At 41.8% G+C, this 18,265-nt stretch overlaps 1 long non-coding RNA gene across 2 annotated transcripts in view; it reads right to left on the bottom strand.

The window, feature by feature from the left end:
* LOC108449384 overlaps positions 1-18,265 on the bottom strand; it is a 180,383-nt gene that overhangs the window by 27,761 nt on the left and 134,357 nt on the right. The window lies entirely within an intron of this gene.

The following is an 18,265-nucleotide window of genomic DNA, read 5'->3' as shown; positions in this document are numbered from 1 at the left end:
AGTCAACTGTAATTAGGCACATTTTACCATCTCACTTTCCCAAACTCTAAACACTGTTTTCCTCAGAGGATGAAAAATTTAATCAACTGAAAGGTCCCATGTAGGTTATAATTCCTTTTACTCTCCTCTCAGGAAGATTTGCCTGACCAAAACCTGAAGTGCAAAAAATGCAAGGATTTGGAATAGAAGCCTGAAAGCCCCATCAGGAAATCCCAGAATACCCATACCTATACACGTTCCAAACCATGACTGTTTTATTGACACCTCTACATCAGCACCCAGGGCAGAGTGGGGACCGACAGGAACTTTCTTTTCCCCTTCTCCTCTACCTCATCTCCCCATCAAAACAGATGAGTATAGAATGAGGGCTTTAAACTTCAAAATACAGGATCTCTGTTGTCAGACACAGAAGAACCACTCAAAAATGAGAAGCTTCAAGTAATCACAAGGCTATTTATAATCATTTGAGGTTATTCGCAGGTTGGCATGGCTGACTCCTGCCTGCAGCCTCCTTCCACACTCATTAAAATCATCGCATTTTGACAGAATTTCAACCAACTGTGCCCCAAACAATTTATGCTTTTCCACAGCAATTTTTAAATTCTGAAACACCTGGCAATAACTAGAGAAACTTTTAGCTGTCTCTCAGGAAAGCTCTTCTAGAGATGGAATAGCAGAGTCTTCCTTGCTATTTCTTTGAGGCAAACTACTGACTAAGAATTCCAACAAGAATACAAAGTGCAGGGCATTAGAAAGAGGCAGAGCAAAAGGCTCACAGCGAGTGACTGCTTTGGGGTTATTGAGGCTCCAGGAGGTTTCAATACCCACTGATTTTTGCAGCTAAAAAAGTAGCTATTGTGTTTCTGGGCAAAATGCTCTCAGTGGTTCCAAGTGATGCACTGGAGGAAAAAATTAATCATGCACAGTTGAATAAGTTTCTTTAAAAGACAGGGATGGCCACGATCTGACCCTCACACAGCCTAGCTCTGGCTCCTTTGTGCTCCTCTAATGGAATGAGGAGCAGAAATGCTGGTGGCTCCCGAGGGCAGTGAGGAGATAAAATCATTCCCTGCCTCAAAGTAGCTCCCAGGAGAACATACCTGGCGCAGATCCTCTTGTTATCCTCAGCATTTTCTCTCCTTCCATTCCATTTCTGAATCTACAAAATGTTTAAGTAAAGCCTGGGGGCAGTTTGCTGCCGAGCTCCAGGTGTTTATTTGCAAATATACTTAGGGCACTTCCCATTCAGTGCTGCTGGAGACTGACCAATAACAAATACAAAAACCTTCCTAAAAGGCAGGGCCAAAGGACCTGAGATCACTGGCACCACAGTAATGATTGGAAAAGGGAAGGAAAAAGGGAAGAACACTGCAGTACGGTCACATTCCCTTGCGCATTCCTACCTGCTTGCTAAACCAAGCGGAAGAGAAGCAGGTCTGGTTTACAGTAAGACACTCTAAATAAGGCAATTTCAAATATGGGTTGTTTCACTGCCATTTTGATTATGTGAGAAGTAAATAGCCTGTAAAAGGTATTCGCTCTACCTCCCTTCTGGCTGTGTGTGCACAACCACAGTAGCATGGTCTGAGCCTTCTGGAAGGAACATCACTGCCATGTGATTTAACATTTTATGGGAGAACAGACTTTTTAAACTTAACACAATTTGAGGGCCACTCACATCCCCTGTAACCTTTATATGTACATACATTTCTCCGTGGAAGTACAAATAAAAATCTCTGTGTCAAACAGCACAGTGTCAAAAGACCAATGAGTCATGTACTATAAACTATAGAGACTCCCAGGAGCTTTGTGGAACTGGAGCAGCAGCAGCATGCGAACAATAAAGCAGAGAAAATACCCAGAATTTGCTTTTCCTGCCCAACCAACTGATTTTGATTATTAAATGGCCACAGTGCAGCTCTCACCTCCTTTTTGTGCTCCCTTCTCATGAGTGTCCTGACACTGAAGGCTGCAAGGCCTTGTGTTTTGAGACTGCTTGGTTACCAAAAGTTTTGATAGCTATAAGAACCACAGACTTTGCAAGAAAGCAGAGAAATAAATGAGTGTGGATCACAGTGGAAACAGGTATTTAAGATTAATTTCTACTTTTCAAAAGCAATTTTTTTCTTTAAAAAAAAAAAAAAAAGGAAAGAAAAGCGCACATTTCATCGTGTTAGATTTCCACACACCCCCGTTTGTCATGTACCAAAGTGCTGGGGTCAGTTCCTTGTGTCACAAGCACATCCTAACTTAAGCAACATGGGGATTTTTGTTTATTGACAAAAATTATTGTATTATGTGATCAATAATACAGACCCTGTGGGCACAAATCCAAAAACTCAGCAACAACTGACTGGCTGGATTTGAAGGAAAAAGGAACATGTCACACGTACTTTTAATAACTAGCACATTCTCACCAGATTCACATCATGTTGCTTAATGCCATGATTTAGGTTAACCCTTATGAAATAGGAAGAAAAAAGCTGTCCCAGTGTTCTCATACTGTTGACCTAAAAACCATGAAGTGCCAAGCATGAGCTCCATGACAGCAACATACCAGGAATGCAGGTGACTTATCCAAAATTCAAAGTCAAATGCTAATTTGTCTCTAAGTAAATCATGATTATATATTATTAAGTCAATTTGCAAACCAAGCTTAAAAGATACATAATTACAAGAAGTCTGTTCCGCGCTGGTGGAACAAGGGAAGGAGGTATTTTTAGCTCTCCTGTGTATCACCTACACCACGTCAGACGCGCACTCCTTAACATCACCTCTGCAGCTATCCTGCACCTCCTGGGCTCCCCGAACTGGGACGGTGGCTCCCATCCCGTCCCAGTGGCACCAGACACACACAACTCCTCTCTGATAAGCACAGACCCCATGTCTCTATTTGGAGGCCCACATCTAACAGCCTTGTAGCTTTCCCTTTTTAGGAAAAGCTGCTCTGGGTCTCCCTGTGATGACTGTCCCGATGGCAGGTCCATTCACTGATGAAGCAACACGAGCAGTCAGCTGATCCTACACCCTCCTCCCTAAAACACTCCACCCCTTTATAAGCAGGGCCTGTGTTTGGAAAAGAGAGGACCATTAAAAATGAGATGTAGCAGTTCTTGCTCTGCAAACTCTCAGGGTAAATCCAGATTAATTTAATTGACTTCACTGAAATCCTTGCAAAATGTTACAGACACAAGTGAGAAGCCTGAGGATGGATGGGACAGGAATACGTTGCAACGCTGGATGGAAAAAAAAGTAATCCGGCAATATGAGTGGTTTTGTGGGTTTTTTAAAAACCCTGACAAGGAAAAGTATTTCAAAGAATGAACTCTATAAAAGCTTCAAGTATGTGATTATGCCTCGTGAAAACCAGTGCAACTAAGGATATACCGTATGAGAGGTGTGCTTTAAAGCACAAGAGTAAAGTTTTTTCTCTAGAATTGGCTTTAATCCCTCTTCCTTTTTTCCCTAATACAATTTTCCAGCTGTTTTTATTTACCCCCTCTCTTCCAGGGCTTGCCTTACACATCCTCAGGAGCACTTCTTTACACCAGCACACAGAACACGTATTTTTTCCAAAGCTTTTATGTCTAAAAAGTTTTTGACTGTGAGGAAAGCCAGAAATACCCTGAAACCTCCCATAGATGCTCCCAGGAGTAACTTTTTAATCCTCTCCTCGCACACCAATGCTTGCCAAATACAGATGTGGGCTGGAGGGCTCAGCTAGTCTCACCAGGAGGGTGTGAAGAGCTGAAGAGGACAGAGAAGAAAGCTTTGAATATTGTATGACTGCAAAGACCACAGGACTGCACTTGCCAATGCCATGCTGAATTTGTCACAAGCGTGTCTCTTGGTTGGCAAAGGCTTTTGAAAACTGGAATGATCTGTTATTTACACAAGTCTATTGATACATCCCTCAGTCATAGATGAACCCTTTCCATTTTTTACTGGGTATTCCAATTCCTCCACAGACACACAGGTTTGATTTCAACAACAGCTTTTCTGTCGTCTCAGCCCACTTATGCAACCTCCTCTCTGTGCAAGCACAGCTCCATGTCATTTTCCTCCAATTCTGTACAGACTTGAAAGTAAATTTTCTGACTAATAATTAAAAGCACAGTTCGCAAGGCTAATGTTTGCCCTCTTCACAAACTAAACATTACAGCCACTCTCCTTTTTCATTCCCATGAGGTTAAATTAAAGATAAAAGACCTAAAAGCAGCAAGCTTCCCCATGTTCCACCTTCTTTGGGATAAACAAGAGGTGAGAACACAGGGCAAGTGAATTTATCAAATTTTAAAATACATAGACATGCCAGGAAGTTTTCCCTACTACTGGTGTTTTAAGCCCAAAATCTCCAGGAATCAAAACAATGAATTCTTACCATTTAAATCCAGTAAATTGTCACAGATCCACAGAGTCAAGTCAAAATAGCCCAGCTGAGCTATTGAGCAAGACACCAAACCACTGAGCCATGTGGAACTGAAGAAAACAATGAGCATGTTCTCCTGCCATCTAAAAACCCAATGGCCCTCTCTACTCCCATCCAGACCCCTCAGAATGAGGCTGCAGGCCTGGTGGGAGGATCACATCAGTGCATTTCTAACCTGTTGGCTGGCTGAAAAAGTGACAGCCAGTGTGACTTTGCACCTTCTAGACCATTTTCCTGTCTCCCCAAATGAATATACCAGGAGCACCAAGAGAACGAGTCCAGATTATTTCCTGCAGCCACCTCTGCGGAGCCGCTGGCGCTGCTGAGGCTCTGCTGGCTCCTGTGGCCACGGGCTGGCACAGATCAGAGCCACCCTCGTGTCTGGGAAAGTGTCACGACTGTTACTGTTTGAGAGACTGGATTGTGGTTGATGCTACACGAGTCCCACACTTCACCTGCTGGTAACTCGCTCCCCTGACACACGGACATGCTTTTCACCTTCTTCAGTTTATTCCTTACCGTGTGCTGGTCAGATGCTCCAACTGAATCAAATGCTACTGTTGCATTCTCTTTGAAATGTGCTCCTTTGCCCTTCTGTAGCTCCTCTGATGAGCTTTAGACCATTTAGTCTGCACGCAAACACCCAGCCTGTAATTCAGAGTGTTTGCTCTGATTTAAGCAAATGCCACGGCCAAGTCAGAGCATCTTTGAGGAGAAGGGGAAGCCCAGGAAGTGCTCACCCGGGCCATCAATCTCAAGTGTCAGACTCACAGGCTTCCAAACTGCTGATAAACAAGTGGCATCTCCCCTCACTTGCTACTGAGCGAAGAAACACTCCTGTGTGCCAACCCTTCTCCTTCAGATTTACTTTTGCAGGGCCAGGATACACCCCATTTCCCTTTGGGAGAGAACTCTCAACTGCTGCAGGGTCAGGATCGTCACTGCCGCACTCAGAACACCGGCACGTGCGTTCAGCCTTGTCAGACACATCCCTTCCTTGCTGGTGGGTGCTACCCTGGTTCCTTTGACTTTTGTTTTGCTCTGGTAAACCACATTTTTGCCACAAGGACATCCCAAAGAGCAGAACTGGCTCTCGCCTACAAGGACAACCTCTGAAATACTTTGTGGTTCACTTTCCAGATGCAAAGTACCAGGTTCTGGGGCTGACTGCAAATAAGCAATGTGACATTGTTCTCTCAAAACAGAGCCCAAATCCTGCTTGCACATATCCTGCTGCCACCTTTGTGCCACAAGGAAGTTCCTGAATCAGACCGCTGCTGATAAAGGTTTGATTGAGTAGAGCAGCCCTTGAAAACCATCCACTGAAGATCTTTAACACTCAATATTTTTGAAAGGGGCCCATTCATGCTGCACTTCAGATGCAGCATGAACTGAAAGCAACTGAAACATCAGCAACTATCACAACTCCTCTGCCAAATCCAGAGGTTTCTCATGCAATTAATTTTCATGTATTCATTCCCATGCCATTGGCAAAGTGAACCTAAAGCCCTTCCAGGAATATTTACATTTTGCATCTTTGCTTGTTACGTTCACTTCAGGTGATTCAAAGAGCGCTTTGCAAAATGCCAGTTTATTCCATCATCTAAACCCACTCCGCAAACAAATGAGGGCCAAAAAGTCCCCAACGAGGGTTTGCCTGAATGACATCAGCTCCCAGCCGTTCACCTGTCAAACCTGCCCATGAGCTGCTGGCACAGCACAGGCAGGACAGAGCGCAGCCCCAGCTCCAGCCTTGGAGAGCTTTGGGAATAAAACAGGAAACCAAACTAAACCAAGGCTGGCAGCCCCACTGGAAGCAGGCCCACAAACGTTTCCGAATCAAGAACATCTTGCTGTTTCCTGAAGAGGCCTTGATGTATTTTCCCCAAAAGCCTCTTTTATCACCAGTTGCTGCTTCAATTTCCTGCTTGCTGTCCTGAACAGCCTTTTTATTACTGTAATTCAATAGTAAGAGACTAAAACCAAGCAGGTAAATCAAAGGCTTATGACATTCATTATAGTAATCTTCCCTTCATACCCTCACGTATAATAAAAACCTTTGCAAAGTTTGAAAAAAAAAAAAAAAATCCACTCTGCAGTTGTTTAATTTCCCTTTTTTTTTAATACCTGTGATATGTCTCAGAGAAAAATCCTTTTTTAAATATCAAAGTATCCTCAGGGTTTCAGTCAAATGGCTGGCTTACGGGAAACTTGGATTTTAGGCTTCAGATCAGCATGCTGGATGCAGGCAGGAATGGCAGAATGGTGCCAGAGACAGAGCAGGATGCCAGACTTGGATGAACTGGATACAGCAACTTAGAGATGCAGCCTGCACAATTTTCAGCTGCTTCTTTAATCAAAGAGTCCTTGCAGCACAGCTTTTAATCCCACAAATCTACATAAAGGTGAGAGCTGGTACCTCGGAAAGCAGCTTGTTACATGCTGGCACCCAGCCTGGCCTTTGGTATTTCTGAGAGACAGGAGACTGTATATTAAAAAGGTTTAAATTTCTGAAAAACAGATTGAAAGGAACACTGCTCACTGATAGTTTTCAGGCTCTGAAAGCCTGGTATCAAGTCTGGTGTAGCACAGACTTCTTCCTATACTGAGTGACCTTTGCCAGGGCTGTAAATCTGCTGTTTTTCACAAATTAAGCAGTTTCTAGCGCATATGGCAAAAGCAGACAGGTCTTCAATGCCAAACTAATTACAGCCAACCTCCTTTATGACATCCAGTTATTGTGACATCGCTATGTAATGTCACTTGGGTTAAACCCATTCATCTGAAATTTCCCATGCGTTTCTCTATTTTGACTAAAAATAGTTAAATCAAATTTGATATTCGGCAAATTAATTGCTAAACAGCACTTGGAAACATGTTGCGTTTTCAATTTTAGTGCTATTGAAAAAGCTCATTGCACCAGCAGCTTGTATGAGCCTCTCTAAGTGCACTTCATGAGGTAGAAATGAATTCATGTAATTGAGATTAAGCACCTTTGGACGGTTGGATGTGTTGCTATGAAAACCTCAATTTGACTCAACCAGTGCTTATTAACTCATATTAATAATACTAACAGTATCAACTAATGCTCCTAATGTAAGGGCTGGAATGTGGGTGGCAACAGCCACTCTTCTTCTAACTCCACAAATGAAGCTCTCACAAATGCAAAGCCAATGTCCAAGAAAATAACTGTGTAAATACAGAGCAAAAGAGGGGTTGCTTAGGAATGGAAATGTGGCTGAACCACAGGAATTAGAGGCACTGTTAAAGGGGATCTCCAGATCTCTCTCCTGCAGTTGTCCAGTCTGGAACTTGGTTCTTCTGCAAGGGTACAAATAACTATTCATTCCTCCTGTGTGTTAATCTGACGGGTTAGAAGATGGTTATGGATTTCCTGAGCCGTGGAGCTGAGCCCCTGTAGACTGGAATTGTGAAAGGCTTTGGGAATGCACAACCACAACTGCTTTTACTTTTCTTTTATATTCAGATTATTATTATTTTATTAAGATGCATCAACCTTCTCATTTACAAACTGCTGGCTTATGAGCAGAAATTTACAGCACCACTCAATGGTTTGCATGGGCAAAGGTGGATCTTGAGAGGATATCCATGGAGGCCATGAGAAATTCCAAGGGACGTCTGGAAAAGCAAGGACACCTCATACAGAATTTTGGTCTGTCAGCAAGGCAGCTCTGGGTGACAGGTATGAGCAGTTCTGCTTGAACATTTAATTAGCAGCTGCAACGCAGCCAATTACTCACTATTAATTTAAAGGCTGTTTGACTCCAGTGTTAACTCGATGGCCTTAACTGGTTTCCAGGAGTATTTGCTGGATACGTGTGCAACGTGAAAATGATCCAAAGCAAACCCAAGCTCCTGCCCTGTCTCCAGAAAGGCCCAGGGGTGACTCTGAGCATCCCTCCTGGTTTGTATCCAGTTCAGTGGCAAAAGAGACTCTTTGGGAATTTCAGGCTGTGCTGACTTGTGCCGTTCCATGTTTGGGCAGAAGGAAGAGAAAATGGTCTGGAGGTTTAACAACATTTCCAGTGAAGTTCAGTCAATTTATTTAATCTTAAATTACCCAAACTCAAAGACCTATAAAATTCACTCCTAAAACTTAATCTAATATTTGCACTGCATGGGAAGTAATTACCAGAACACATTTATTTGAAGTTAATTGGTCATCTAGACCATACCCTGTTGCATGTTAATTACCCTGCCTATCTTGAATATGGTAAAAAAAAAAAAAAAAAAATTAGAAAGGATTTGCTTCTTCATGTTAATGCCACACATCCTGCTCTGCCAGGGAACAGGCAGTCACTACAAAATATCAAGGGTGCCATTTATGTGCTTGAGCATGATGCAGATGGGATGCACAACACATTTGCATTAATGAAGCTGAATGAGGCTTTAAGTCTTAAGATTGGCACAAAGCTATTAATTTGTCATTACAGCAAAATGCTTTACACAGACCCCTTGAAAACAGACTTGTCACGTGTCAGGAAACATCTCTGCCCATAAAAAAAATGAATCCAAAAAAATGGGACTTTCAAAAATAACTATTTTCCAATGCCAGTGGAGGATCTGGCTCCTATTTTTGGTGTTTGCTGTTTAAGACTTAACAAATACTCAAGGACGTAAAGGGGCCTTTTCCATCCAGAGAAAGAGGACTTCTCACCCAGGATGTCCCCTTGCATTTAGCACACTCCATGATCATTGAGAACATGCTCTAAACCCATCCAAAATTAATAACCACTTATGATAATAGCAGATCTTAAATTAGACTGGGCTCTGTGATCCAAACATGTTATTTGTAACCAGCTCAGCAATAACTCTTTGCAGTGCCAGCATCCATGATGACTTTCTTTCTTGAAGGGAATTTTTAAATGCTTACATTTTTCAACAAGTTTGTTTGGTTTTTTGCATACAAAGTAAAGTTACTGACCTTTAATATGAGTAGATGAAGCTTTGGAAGAGAAAGACTTTGCCATTTTCTTGCTGGTTTTTTTTTTTCCCCCTCCCTCTATACTGCATAACAGAGACGTTTTCCCCTTGCCTTTTTTTGTCCCCTTTCCCTTTAAATGAAGCCACCCTTTCCATTTAAAAGAACCTACATTTTCTGTGGCAGAAAATTTCACAAAAGCCCCATATTGGAGACACAGTCTTAGCTACTCAGAACAGCCTCCACAAGTCAAAAGTTACATCCTATTTATACCAATGCAGAACCCAGGAGGAAATTTTATTTTCTCCTCTGTTATTAAATCAGATAATCCAAAAGGACTTTGCTCAAGACTTTTGCACTCCATTGGCTGCATAGCACATCTGGAAATTAAACTGGAAGTTATCTCCTGCGACATCTGAGCTGTGCAGAAGTCAAGACAGGAGGATATGGTTTGCTGTTATTTTAGCTACAGCTGATTTACAGATAAATCGGAACCTCAGCTGTGGGGTAACACGCCAAATGCAAAGTTCAGCTCCTCCTATGAAATTCACCCACTTTGCTTGGCTGAAATCTTTCTTGAAATGTTAATTTTATTTGGCCAATGTGCAGGAAGAATGAAAGTCTCAGCAAACATATCATAATTTATATATTGCTTGAGTAACTGCAAGTACCAGATTTTGTGCGTAAGTTTCCTCACTCCCAAATCTTTCTGACAAGAAATCAAGTTTGGAGATTATTTGCTGGAAAAAAAAATAAAAATAAATGTGGGCTTTGTTAAACACAACAACTTGCAGTTTTCCCCAATATATTCTTCAGTAAAAGTCTCTGATGTCTTCTCAGCAGCACCTGAGAGTTTGGGGATTTGGCTCTGGGGACCTTGTCTGAGTCGCAATAGGAGCGATGGAGTTTTGGATTTCAATCTGCAGGATCTTTTTTTGGGATGAATTCTGCCTCAGAGGGCATTCCATGAGGAGCTCAGGTAAAGCTGGTAGATAAGGAGCAATGACAAAGCCAAAACATGAAAGGCCTCCAAGCCTGCGAGACTGATCTCAAAGTATTACTGGATTAAATGTAGTTACAAAATTCAGGGTTACCATGAAGGTTTTAAAATAATGTTATCATTCCTAAATCAGTTTTGAAAAGGTGGCTTTTTTAACGGTTATGGTTAATGTAGTCAAGGAACTTAGGGGTTTTGCTCCTGTTCTGCTCCTCTCTTCCACTTCAGAGTAGAAAATAAGCATAAAATAATCATAGAAAAGTGTTTTCAAAATAAAACAACATCTACTCTCAGATTTATCTACTTCATCTATTTTGTTGCCCTGAATTAATGCAATACTGCTGTTTTCTGAGCAGCTCTCAACATGCTTTTATTACCAGTATTTGTCAGCTGCTGATTTTCTTCATGCAAACCCAAGTTTATGAATGATGAGGGAAACCAGAACAGGGTAAAACTCAGCAGTACGAGGTGCAAACCCAGGCTCAGGAAGTAGCAAAGTTTTCTGATGTAAACGTGTGGAATAGAAAACTCACTGAACAACCACCAAGGTGATCTCAGACTGGCTTTAAGCTGCCTTGCAGTGGCAAAAAGGAAGAACTGAATCGATGAGAATTATTTTGAGTTCTCAAGCTGCTGTACAAAGGCCTAATGACCTCATTTGAAATGCTGAGCAAAGGCTACCAGAGCTGTGCAGAAGTCAGCAAGTAAAACAGGTCTGAAAACAACTACCAGGGTAATTGGAGAACAGAAGAAAATTGGGAACTGAGAGACTTCGGCCTGATTAGCCAAAGTTAAACTGAATGGAATTGCCACTCCGAGTGTGGCTGAGGTAAGGCCCAAGGAGGGAAAATGGCTCCATAAGCTGAATTGGGAGAGCTACGGAACTTCCCAGGAGTGAATGCTCCTCACCACCACTACAGCAATCAGATTGCGGAATGGCCTCCTGAGGGGGCTGGATAGGCAGAAAGAAGGGAAAACAAGTGATAAAACGAGGAAAAAACTCAACACACCAAATACAGTCTCCTCCTGTTAACTGCTTCTAAAATTGGGATGCTGATGGCAGCAGCAGGAAATGGAATGTGCTCATCCAAGTCCCTCAAGCTCAGATCAGCAAGTGCAGATTGCCAACAGCTCCCAGGAAGCGCAAGCCAAACACCAGTCCAGGGCAGAGCATCAGACACTTGGCTCCACACTGTAACAATGCCTTCAACGTCATTAATCAGGGACTAGCATTTTTCATTTTTCCCCATGACTGGGCCTATATTTGCAAAACATTTAAATCTCCCCAATTCCAATATTTCAGGATGACAGAGGCTGAGCTTGCAGTAGGAAACTACTGCATGGTTGATTAGTGCTCTGATAAATTATTCCCAAGTCAGCATCCTCCTACCTGCCACACACAACAGCTCTCCCAAAAAACCTTTCTGCATGCGGGCCACCACAGATCCCACGGATTCCCTGAGAACAGGCTCTTTCTTGGCAGGATGAATAGAAAAGTAAAAGGTTGAGATTGATGAAATGAAGTAATGGGGTCTGAATTGTCTGAAGGAGTAGGTGTGCTTTTGAAGCAGCGGCTAATCCGGGAAGATGTGTCCACCTTAGTGGTTACTACCTTCAACATCCCCTTGTTGTCCTTCTAAAGGGTTTTGAGTGTTATTTCCCATAAAATACCATTCCCAGGTGACTTCAGGCGCTGCCCTGCCAGGTCCAAGTGACTGATACCCGACTTGGCTGTCCTTTGCTTGGGCCTCAGGGGGAGCTCAGGGAGTTAACATGCATCTTTGGGCTTGCTTTCCAAAGGAGCAGAGATTTTCCCCATGGACAACCCTCATTAATCAATTTTCCCCTGTTATGGACAAGCTTGCAGGCACAGGATGATGCCCTATTAGAGCAGCACACGCAGCTTTTGGGCACACGAGGCTTTCCTCTGGCTGATAATGCAGTAGCAAGCTTCAAGCAGAAGGCAGGTCAGACACAGCTACATCAGCTGATGATGTCAACAGATTATACAACTGATGCTGGAAAAATAAGACAGCAGCCACAAACCCAGTTACAAATTTCTGCTGTAATTCCCTCTCTGCTCTAGGGCTGGCTATGAGTAAAGGAAACCAAAGAACACATTTGCTTCCTTCCTTTCTGCCAAAAGATTCTCATCTCATGCCAGCTAATTCAAAGGATTATAATAATGGCAATTATAGGACCCATTGGTCCTATAATTGCCATTATTAATTACTATAATAATTACTAATAATTATCCTGACTCTAGCGACCACATTTCTCAGTCCTTTATAATGTAAAGGCCTTACAATCCCACCAGATTATGGGAAAACCAACACAACTAGCAGTGCTGTGAATTACCTAGGAACAATTTCTATAGCTGCCTAAACCAGTCCTTGAGGGACACATCTAATTATTCATGACATTTATCAGGCCTTTGTAATGCTCTGCAATCACTGCTCCCTCCCTGATGTATTGGGTTCTGCCAATGACAATCCATTCCATGCCCTAACGTAAATCCATGGATCACACTCACCCCACTGGCTCCTGTCCAGAGGGAATCCCACTCCTTTGCACTGCTAAGTGCTTAGGGAGGTGCAGGACTCCCTGCTTGCTCACAGCTGACATTTTAAAAATCTTTCTGCAATCTGACACCATGATTTACTCAGCAAACAATAAATGAAGCTTCATTTCTTTCCAGTTATTTCAGAGCATGTGATCCAAGTGCCACAGATTAAGACACAACGCAGGACACCTCTCTGAAGAATTTATTCCCCCCATTATCAAGCCAGTAAGTTAAACAGAAAGAACAAAGTTAAAAAGCTTTTTTTGACCTGTTGTCAGACAAATCCCATTAATTTTCACTGTCCCATTTACAGAGAAGAACTGCAATTGGCAAGAGCCTCTTGTCATATTTTGGAAGAGCACACAGCTGGAAAGGAACAGAGTTTGAGGTGGCTCCTGGGATTCAACCCTCACACCACTGAGGAGGTGCCAAAGCAGCCACTGGGACTCCCCCAGGGGAATCCTTCACTCAGCTCATGCCAAGTCCTGTATAACAAATGCACATCACAACACTTACGCACAAAACTGAACTGCAGAGGGATGCAAACAAGATGGAAACTGGGAAGACCCCCCCCCCCCATGAATCACCTGAGAAATCTTTAGGATATTTGATGTCGTTATTAAAATGTCACTGCAGCTTTAAGATCCATTAGTTACACTGAGACTCCTTAATGTAGCAGCTAGTATTTTCTGCTCCTGTATCTATAATTACATGTTGCCTAGTTAATGCTTATTAAGGTAAGAGTTTACTTCATAAACAGTCAACTATTTTGGCAACAAAAACAGAGGAATGAACCAGAGAATGGGATGAATGGGGGGGACACCAGGCCAGAATTCTGCTGTCAGCTCCCATTTTCCTTTACCAACTTTTATCCACGTGAGAAGCCTTTACCTGAGCTCAAGGTTAGATTTATATTGAAGAAAGCAAAAGAATGCAAAAAGGGAAAAAAGAAAGCTTTTAGAGATCTCTTTTTTGGAAATTCAGGGAGAATTACTTGAGGGCTGGTTTATGAGGCATGTGCTGAGCACTTGAACGCTGCTTCCTTCCCATGTTTTTGTCCATCTAATCCCCTCTATGATATTCCTAACTGGAACCGCTTGGTCGACCCAGGCAAGCAGTGTTTGGCTGCAGGTCTTGCTTGGATTAGCTCAGACTCAAGACAGGTGGAAATGATGAAGGTTAAGGAAAGGATTTAACACAGCTGCTTTTAAAAAAGAGCAAAATGGGGGGGAAGAGATAATGATGCCACGTGAGACAATAAAGCCTTCAGGAAAAGTTTACTCTTTTCTCTACAAAGACAGTATCAGGTGCTGGATCCATTATTTCACCACCATTTTCTACAGAGTTTGTCCTGTGCAGGGAACCTGCAGGACCTGCCGAGAGTTTGCTCAGAGATGACATTAAACATGGCTCAGGCTGTGCTGTTTATGTGAGAGCTTTCAAAGGCAGGTCAGCCAATACCATGCTCCACCTCTGGCTGGGAGGGCTGAAGGATATCTGAACATCTGCAGAGAAGTTTGTTTCCATGGATACTTCTGCCTCTCACACCTCTGTGAACCTGTGTTCCAGTTAAGGTACCTCTTGTGTTTGGCAGAGGCTGAACATTTTCATAAAAATAAATCAATACCAGGAGATCTTTGCAGAACTGTTTTGCAATGCTCAGTTCTGAGAAATAAAAGTTCAAAGCAACTATGGCAACCACCCAGACTGCTTTATTTTGCAAAAAATACAAATGAGGAAAAAATTGCTTGATGGAGCAAAGAGGAAAGATGGGGAAGGAGAAAGATGCTTTTAATTTCATTAAAACTTACCAGCTGGTTATAAACACAGAATTTTAAAGTAAGGAACCTAGCAAGACGATACCTGATCAATGTGCTAACATGCAGAAAAACACAGGAAATTTTTAATTGCAAAGGAAACCAAGGGTATAGCCTCCAAGTGGGAGGAATAGATACAGCAACGTTTGCTGTCACATTGACTGATACAATTTTATATCTTTAATAATAAACTGGAGAAAAAATCCAATTGGATATTGATGAAACACGGAGATGACCCCAAACTAGAAACCGTGGAAAAAAATTGTCAGAAAGTAGATTATTTTTCTCAGACAGAGACATGCACTAACTAGAGTTGAGACTGTAGACAAAATTTAAGAGAAAAAAGTTGCTTGGCAGATCTAATGCTAAAATACTGACCAAAAACAGAGATAAATTGAGGTAGGTTATGTTTATACCTTACACAGAAGCTGGAAATGTTGTCCAGGGGGGACCAGATACTTCCATCCCACGTGTTATTTTCTCTGAGCACTGCAGTTTTTCATCACCTTTATGTATGTTGGAGATTCCCAAGTGATTTCAATAATTACATCTAAACTTTAAAGCAGTACTGATTATAAAGATCAAGTGGTAAAGGAAACAAAGAATAGACACATGGGCTGCTTGTAATAGAGGCAAATGAAATTAAGGACAGAGGGTTTTCTGTGGTCAACAGGGGCACAGAACTTTCAGAAATGGCTGTTAGACAAAAGAAAGAACTTTAACTGGCAGTAATTAGACAATAGAATAGCTGCATGGACATTTCAGCAAAGAAGGCAGAAAAGCCAGCCCTCAAGAAAAGATTCCTCCATAAAGGAGGTGAGTGCTCCTAGTCTTCTATTCAAGGGACTTTTCAAGACTCATATCAACCATTTAGAATTTTAATTTTACTGTCTGTCTAGTTCAAAGATGCCATTTGACATTTTTTCTCTTTTCATTCTCATGCAATTGACCTTTGAATATCAAACCTGCCAGAATCAGCTACAAGAGAAATCAGCTCTTCAGCCAGTGCAAAGAAAAGCATAAACCATCTACAAGTAATTTCAGCCTGCCACTGAAGCTATTCAAAAAGCATCCCAGCTCATTTGGTTTTAAAAAAGAGAAACAATCACCTTTCTTTGTTCAAAAACATCAGATCATCTCTCAAAACATGGGCTACACAAGACTGAATGATTCTTCCTAGGTGGTAAACCAGAAAATGTTAACTGCAGCAAGACCTTCAAATCTTCATCCTAGTGGCAGGGTCCTCACTAACATGAGGTTTGAGCACATGAAAACGCACACAGGATGTGGCTCTGTGTCAGATCTGAGGTTCAAAGTTAAATGGTTCCTCTCTGAAAGCCAAGAAGAGGAAATTTGCAATTTTACCTTATAAAATGTAATGCAAAGGGCAATTTTTATGATGGCCATGACTCAAAAGAAGCCAAGGTTTTGGTTTTTTTTTTTAAATAACACATGAAAGTAAGTAACGAACCCCAGGAAATCTGCTTTGGGCATAGATCAAATCCAGACCATCTATGCTGACAGAGAAAGTTTGGAGTGTTTGAAAACAGGAAAGTTTAATGGAAACCGGTTTGTGACTTTTAACTATTGCTACAAGGCACTCATTAAAATGCTACAGTACATTAAAATACATTAGCCTTAAGTTATTGCTGTATTAAAATATCCCTAAGGTGTAAAAATACAAGTATCAAAACATTTAAAAATCACTGCCTGCTGCTTTACCTGGTCACTGCCAGCCACACAGGTTGGGCTCACATCTACATCATTTTAACCCAATACATTTTGGGGGTTTTTTTCCATCTTAATTGCCTGAAATTTATTTATATTGTTACATTATGTTGTGCTTGTCGTTGCCATTTCTGAGAGAAGGAAGCACACCTGTGCTTTTCCAGGGAATTCAGTCAGAGGAAACGCATCAGCTGGGAGCACACTGAACAAAATTGCCAGTGAGATGATGGATATCTACTGACAAGTTAAAAAGCAGATGGCTTTTGTTTCTATTCCAACCTAACAGCAGAGAAAACTCCAATTACAATATCCTAAACTGCTAAGGTTATTCTCAGTAAATGTGATCTCCATTTGGATGATTAACCTAAAAAAAAAAAAAAAAATCAAAATCAGGCTCTTTTTAAAACTGGGTTCATCTACTAATCAGACAACCCAACAAGATGACAGCAATCTAAAATGTAGCCAGTAAGAATAAAAGAACACTCAGACTACACCAGCCCTGAGCTGTGCTGAGACTTTGCTGCAGCTCTATGGTCGCAGCACCCATATGAACAAGGCACCAGAAGTTTCTCCAGTAGTCCCCAGAACATAAAGCTCATAATGCCAAGGTGAAAATAAAAATATTGTAGCATTTTAATTTAAAGGAATAAAAAGTATATGCTAGGCCCTTTTTTTTTTTCCAATAACAATCTGTCAAGGAATCCTTAACTAAGAAATGACCTCTAACATCCCATCTCTAACTTGGAAGACTATGGGCTCAACCCTTTTCTTAACAATTTCTTTCTTTGAAGAAGGATCTAAAGTTTTCAAATAAGAAGATTAAGTTTAAAGGGCTTTGAACAACAAACAACCACATGCCATGAGAAATAGGGGGGAAAAATACCAAAGTGCCTATTGTGTATATAAAGGTCAGTGCTTCTGATATTAGCAGACTGAAAGACACTGTTTCACCCAAACAAATCCAGAAATTAATGGAGATTTCAAGGGAATGGAATGTATCTGCTCTGTGCAGTTGGAGTAGCAGGGATCTTTACTACCCACTTCACTTATTCCATCTTTCTTTCAGCAACTACTGAATTTGTGTACAGTGGTCCATGCAGAGCTCTGGAAGATGTACATGCCTCAGATACGGAAGGAATATGGTGGTGTTGCCCACAAAGCCACAGCAATCAGCTGAAGAACAATCTCAGAACAGGATTGCTACTTTTAGATCCTCAAAGACAAATTTAAAAAGAGCAAAAATGGCAAAGAGCTCATTCATGACAAGTTCCTTCTCTCACAACACACAGTTCCTGGCAGCCGCAATTTGGATGCCAGTTCCGGACACCCCCACATTTTGGTGTTTCCCTTTCTGCTTATCTGTGTTTCCATCCCAGTGCCTGTGCTATGGGAGCTCTGTACTGTTCAAACAGAGAAAAAAAGTGAGGAAGAAAAATTAGTCTGGCAAGTTTTCAGCTGCTTTATGATTCAAACTCCTTTTTGTCTCCTGCAGCACAACATTATTGACCCGATCTCTTTGCCCATGGAGCGGAGAGCATTTGGATCACATTGCTCACGTCTGCTTGCTAATCGCTCTCTGCTCTAATCTGCCTGATTATTTGGAGCTCTTGTACTCTAAATTCAACCTGTTCAAACTCAACTTGGCATAAATTGATTACTTCTGTATCACTCCCAGGATTACTGCTGGCAGCCAGGCAAATATCCCTTGTTTATAAAATGCCTCCAAAACCCTGAAGAGAGAGTGGCTGGAGGTGCTTCTACATGGCTACAAACAATAAAGGGCATTTCC

Source organism: Corvus brachyrhynchos, unplaced genomic scaffold (genome assembly GCF_000691975.1).
Source record: "Corvus brachyrhynchos isolate BGI_N302 unplaced genomic scaffold, ASM69197v1 scaffold69, whole genome shotgun sequence".
NCBI classification, from domain to species: domain Eukaryota; kingdom Metazoa; phylum Chordata; class Aves; order Passeriformes; family Corvidae; genus Corvus; species Corvus brachyrhynchos.
The sequence above is the reverse complement of the archived record's forward strand: the minus strand, read 5'-3'. Positions and strand labels throughout refer to the sequence as shown.